Here is a 6,494-nt window from a genome sequence, read left to right on the forward strand (position 1 = left end):
CCTCCACGGATGAGAGCGCCTCCGCCCGACTCCTCCCCCCCGCACCCCTCCGGCGCCGTCGCCCGCGCTTCGCCCAATCATCGCTAGCCGCCGCCGATCCCTTTGTCTGGACCGCTGGAGCAGGCCAACGGGATAGCTCGAGGGCGCGGGCGGAACGCAGCTTGGCCAATCGGCGCACTCGAGGGCGTGGCTTGTGTGGGGCGCAGCAGCCTGGAAGGATTTCGCCGGCAAGAGCTGCGGGGACTCGAGCGAGGAGCCCGGGTAGGCCGGCTGCAGACGGGTTCTGCTCTTCTGACCGACCCCCCCATCTGGATAGCACCGTAGAGCCAACAGGGGGACGTGGGAGGGTACGTCGCGGCTGCGGGAGCGGGACGGCGACGTGGAGGAGGTCCGCGCCGAGGCCTCAGAGGACTTGGTCCAGAACAGCACATTTCAGCCTAGAGGGACTTGCGAAGCGAAGTGCAGGCTGCACAGCCTCCCAGGGGAAAGGAGTGTGTGGCATCGAAAGTCCATAAATTGGAAGAGCCTGTGAGATTGGGGGCCGATGTCCCAGGCTTACCCAGGATGAGCAGTGACCCGTTATTTCCTGAGCTAAGAAATGTCAGGAGACAGCCAGTGGCCCGGGAGCAGAGCTGGGGTCACCACAGCCAGGGCTGCGCTGCTCGGTGCCTCCCACCCCATGGGGGCACATGTCCTGTCCAAGATGTGAAGCCAGGGTCTCACCAGTGCCCTCCTGTGGGTCGTGGGGGGGCAGAGACAAGCCCCAGAGGGCTGGCTGCTGACTTCTCCGACAGAGATCTGCTCAGGCAGGTTGGCTTGTGCCCAGAGAAGGACCGAGGTCATTCCCAGCCTCCATGTCGAGAAAGAGAACCCACAGCCTGTGGGCTCCTGTGGTCCCAGGCCTTGGAGAGGATGCTTTTCAGACTTTCCTTGGTTCCCAAACCTTGACCCCAAGTGAAATCACAAACAAACCATAATGGAAACGGAAATACAGCAATATGGTCAGCTCAGTTGGCAGCTGCTGGGCCTGGAGATTGGGATGGGCCCTTTCCTGTGGGATTCGGTTTGTGAGTCCGAGGGAGAGGTGAACCCTGGTGCAGATAAGGTGTGCAAAGGTGGAGCCAGGGCTAGAGTCCAGTCGCAAACATCCCAGGACCTGCCAGGGGCTCAGCCTGAACATCTTTACTCCCCATGTCCCTGGCCCCATTGTCACCATCCAGTTCCTTGTTGCCAGAGCCACTGGGCAGTGACTTCTAAGGCTCTGAGGGTCACAGGATCAGCTGTTCACCAGCCTGGAGAATGGTCAGGAGCTCCCAGCAGCTCGACCTGGTCCAGTCGCAGCTGTATCTCATAGACCTGGATCGATAAGCATCCAAGGCCTGAAACCTGAACCAGTTTAGAGGCCTCGAAGGGACTGAATCAAGATATCTGTTTGGACAGTTTCTAACAGTATCCACTCCCACCCTCAAGCCCTGGAAATTATAAAAAAAATGTTAAAATCCATTATAACAAGAGAGGAAGGGTGCCTGGGGAGAGCGGTGGGCATCACAGGGGCTGGAGTAGACCACAGCATGAGAGCTGGCAGGGATGGTAGCTTTGAGGGAGCCATGCTCAGAGGCTTCTGGGCAACTGTTAGGGTGATTGGTGTGGTGGGTGATTGATGGCCCTTCCCTGGCCGTGTCCAGCTGGGGGCAGTGGACAAAGAAAATATCTGTTTGGGCCAGGGTGTGGCGGTCCATGCCTGTAATCCCAGCACCCGGGAGGCTGAGGCAGGAGGATAACAGCGAGTTCAAGGCCAGCCCCTGAACTACATAGCAAAACACTGTCTCAAAAAAGAAAACATCTTGTTGGCAAATAGCACCTGGAAAGATCAGGGAGTCCACTGTCCTCAGGGTCAGCACTGATGCTTGCAGCAACTTGCCTGGCTTCCCACAGTCTCGAGGCTGCTGACCACTTGCTGAGGGGATACATCAGGCATAGCTTCCCGGGCCAGGTAGGTGGATGACACTTCCAGGGTTCCCTTGCGAGGGGTGTGGCCGTGCAGCTAGTTCTGCTGAGATGAGTGGCCTTTGTGCTCTCCAGCTGTCCACTCTGTTCAGGTGTGAGTCCACAACCAGAGGAACCACCATCGGCCTGGGCATTGAGTGACTGGGGGAGTCAAGGAAGTGGAACCGTGACTGTCCTCGGAGAGGAAGATGCTTCTCCTTTGTTGGGGCTGCTATGCCAGGCCGTATACGTCAGCGCCATTGAACATACAGTTAACTCACCTTCAATTTACCTCAGGCTACATAATGTGTCTTGGCTCTTGGATTTTACATCTGCCTCCTTTTCGTGGCCTCTGGGTGGGTGGTGGGCACTCCCCTCTCCTAGCTTTGGGACTGGTAGCCTGGCTCACCCTGCCCAGTGGGACGTTATCATATGTGGAGGTGGCAAAGGCGTGGAACGTGCTGGCCAGGCAGGGTTCCACCGGGAAAACTGCCCAGTGGAAGACAGGAGAGTGGAGCAGATGCTAATGGGAAGCCAGGGGTCCCAGGAGGCGAGAAGCTGGAGCACCTAGTGTCCCAGAACCCAGGTCTAGCCTGGCTCAGTGGGCACTCACTCCTGGGCAGGCGGACTCCTCACTGCCGGTGTGAACCACTCTAGGGTGGTTCTTTAAACAGCGCCATGGTGACAGCTGACGGAGACGCCTGCAGGACTAATGGAGAAGTCATTGCACAGGGAGTTGGGGGGATGGGCCCAGAACATGTGGCATCAGCTGAGCACTGGGAAAGCTGAGCAAGGGGAAGGAAAAAGCCAGAACCTTACTTAGCCGGCTGCTCTCGAAGCTCTGCCCAGTCCTGCTCCAGACAGCACCCCAGAAATGTGGGCTCACCGGTTGGAGAGCATTGTTTATACCTCAGACAGTAGGAGAGAAGATTGTTATTGCTTCGAGGCCTGCCGCAAAGACAGCTCAGCCAAATAAGAGGGCTTAGGCCTGTGACAGAGCTCAGATTAAGGATCAGGTTGCTCAGATTAAGGATCAGGTTGCCCGGGAGGGAGCGGGTAATTGAATGGGCCCTGGGCTGTCAGTGGGATCAGTGCGGCCAGGGAAACTGCATCTGGACCCAATGAGCAGCTCCTGGCCCCTGGCCACGCGGGCTGCTGCAGGGCTTCCCCTTGAGATGACCTTGTCTACGGTGACCTTTTCCATGTGTGGGGAGAAGCCAGGGTGCTACTGGATCTAGGAAGGCCAGAGAGCAGGCTGGCAGGCGCCCTGCTGTCCACCCGAAGCCGCTGCTCTTCTCATGGGGCACCTGGCTGTACTACCTCCCGGATCCCTCCTGGTAGGTGTGGCCACCAACAGAATGTGACAGAAGTGATGGGCACCAGTTTCGAGCTCATACAGTTGTCCTGTGGTTTCCCCTTCCCATGGTTGGAGTGCAGACAATGTTTCACAAAAGCCATCACCTCCAGGACCCAGAGGGCTGTGTGGAGCCTCCTCAGGTGGGTCAGTGAAAAATGCGCTGCGAAGGGACCACACTTGTAATCCCTGATACTTAGGAAGCTGAGGCAGGAGGACCACAAATTTTAAAGCCCAGCCTGGGCAACTTAGTGAGTTAGGAAGACCCTGTCTCAAAAATATTATTTTAATTTTAAAAGAGCCTGGGATTTAGCTCAGTGTAAAAACCCTAGGTTCAGTCCCCAGTATGGTGGGGGCGGGGAAAGGGAGAGCAACAGTTTTAAAACACAGAATATTTCAAAACAACACTAGTAATATCTTCAGAGAGGAAGTTTTTGTCTTTATAAAACAGAATCTGGGGACTGGAGGCATGGCTCAGTGGTAGCGTGTGTTTAGCATTTGTGAGGCCCAGCACCAAAAAAGAAGAGAAAACAAAGAATCTGAAAAAGAAAGGACAAAAATCACAATAATAAAAGAATACGGGGAAGTGAATGCTCAGACGATTTTTGCTTTCTTCCTTACAATTTTCTGTATCAGTTTCACAAGAATATATTATTTATAGACTCGAGAAAAATAAAACCACGTTCATTTGAGAAAATAAAAATAAGCTTTAAAGGATATCTCCAACAGTCAGCTAGGTATCTTGGGAAATAAAAAATTGGAGCCTGGAAATCAAAATGCTCAATAAATAGGTGGGCCAAGGAGTGGATGTGCCTGGGCCAAAGAATCCCCAAGGCCAGAGAGGAAAAGGACAAAAACACGGTAAGTGTGAGGGAAAGGTTAAGAAACACAGCAAATGGGCGCATCGTTTTCTACATCCACTTAGATGGAATTCCAGAGGAGACAGGAAAGAAAAGGGAACTAATAGAGCTGTCCGGGGCTGACAGAAACACTGTGATAACATTTTAGAATGGAGGAAAGAAAAATACAAGTTCACATTAGGGGAAAAGACCAGGAAAAGCCCAACATCTGACGTGACAACTCGAGGCTCAGCCTCGGTGGAGAGGCACCTTCACGGCTAGCGGAGGCGGCGATCCTGCAGCCTGCGATTCGGTGCCAGCCCCGACAGCCTTCGGTGCTGAGGAAAAACAAACATTGTTTTCGGTCATGCCAAGTGTTCCGAGTGTATTTCCAACAAATACTATCTGAAATAATTACTAGATTATGCACTCTAGCAAAACCAAAATAAAGAAATAAGTAGATCCAAGAGGAATGCAGGGGGTACGTGAGCCAGTGAGGCTGATTTCTGTTGGGAAATGCTCTTGGCAGTCAGAGAGGAGGCTCCAGATGACCTCAGATGGGAAGAGGCAGGGGAAGGAGGAGGGGAAAGAAAACTGTGTCTTGCCTGTGGGATTAGACAGATTCCAGTGACCTCTAGAAGGATTGGAAAACGTAAATTAAAGTGCATAGTCAACGTTTAACCAGTAGGCCGGGGCTGCAGCTCAAGGGCAGAACACTTGCCTAGTGTGGGTATAGCCCCAGGGTCCATCCTAGGTATTGTCAAAAAATTATTGTAATTACATCAAATGTAACCAGAAGATAAAAAGAATATGATATAAAGCTTCCCAACAAATGGAACAGACAACTTGACATACGTTAACAGAAGCAGGAAAGTGGAGTGTGCAGAGCGAACAGGGACAACAAGCAAGCGTGGTGAATGAGCCCAGAGCCAGGCGGAAAGAAAGGTCCAAGTGCAGGAAAGGTCCAAGTGGGATGGTAATTACAAGAAGTGCTAATGAGTTACTGTCATGTATTAAAACAGACAGACACTTGGCTGAGATAAAAGTTCAGAATCCCAAAGCATAGAAGAGTACCCGTAACCTCAGCACTCAGGAGGCTGAGGCAGGAGGATCACCATGAGTTCTAGACCAGCCTGGTCTACATAGACCCTATCTTTAAAAAAAAAAAAAAAAAAAAAAAAAAAAAAAAAACTATGATTGTGGCCAACTCCAGCAGCTCCCTGCCCCAGCGACTGTTCCATACCTGGTGTCTCTAACTGGGGTCTGCGGAAAGCCCAGATGGGAAGCTCATGAGTAGAGCTGGGATCCCCACCCTTGGGTAGGACATTTGTTGCCATCGATCTCTCACTAATCAAAGGGCTGATTTTAAAAATGTGTGTGTCGAAATTTTAAAAGTTTATTACAGCCAGTCTGTAATCCCAGTACTTGGCGAGGCTAAAGCAGGAGGATTGCAAGTTCATGCTCAGCCTGGGCAATTTATCAACTTAGGGAGATCCTGTCTTGCAAAATTTAAAAAGGGATAGGGCTGTACCTAAGTGTGAAGGCCCTAGGTTCAATTCCCAGAACCACAAAAGAATAAATAATAATAATTAAAGAAAATAAAAATTTATCACAATAAAAGACACCTTGTCATTAACCCCCCTCAAAAGACTGCCTGCGTTCGAACTCATCCCATCATCCTTGCCAATTTCTTGTTTGTTTTTTTTGTTTGTTTGTTTTTTGAGACGGGGTCTCACTGTGTAGTTGAGACTGACATGGAACTCACTGTGTAGCCCAGGCTGGTCTCGAACTCACAGCGATCCTCCTGCCTCAGCCACCCGAGTGCTGGGATTACAGGCATGCGCCACCACACCCGGCATCCTTGCCAATTTCTGAAGCAGTTCCTGAAGTCCTCTCTCATGAGCGTCTTTATGAGGTGTGATAACAAAAAAAGCACAGTGAATGCTGCTGCTGAGCGCCATCCATCCTAGGGGCAGGCTCATAAAAGTATTACAGGGTGCCCTCTTCTACCTTATTCACCAGATCTGGCACCTTGCGACTTCTGGCTGTCACCCAAAGTCAAAATGATAAGAAAGGAAAGTGTTTTGAATTGATTCAGGACATTGAGGCAACCATGACAGTGAAAGAGGACTTCAAAACTGCTTCAGAAAGTGGCACGAAGGACAGGGTTAGTGTGTTTAAAGCAAGGGGGATATTTTGAGGAGGATTAATGGCAAAGAGTTGTACTGTAATAATTTTTAAAAATGTAAGTATTCATGGTATCTTTTGATCACAATTTGTGCTTGGCATTTCCTTTACTGAGTCAAGGACAATAA

Source organism: Fukomys damarensis, unplaced genomic scaffold (genome assembly GCF_012274545.1).
Source record: "Fukomys damarensis isolate Sample0158 unplaced genomic scaffold, DMR_v1.0_HiC HiC_scaffold_23, whole genome shotgun sequence".
Classification (NCBI taxonomy): Eukaryota; Metazoa; Chordata; class Mammalia; order Rodentia; family Bathyergidae; genus Fukomys; species Fukomys damarensis.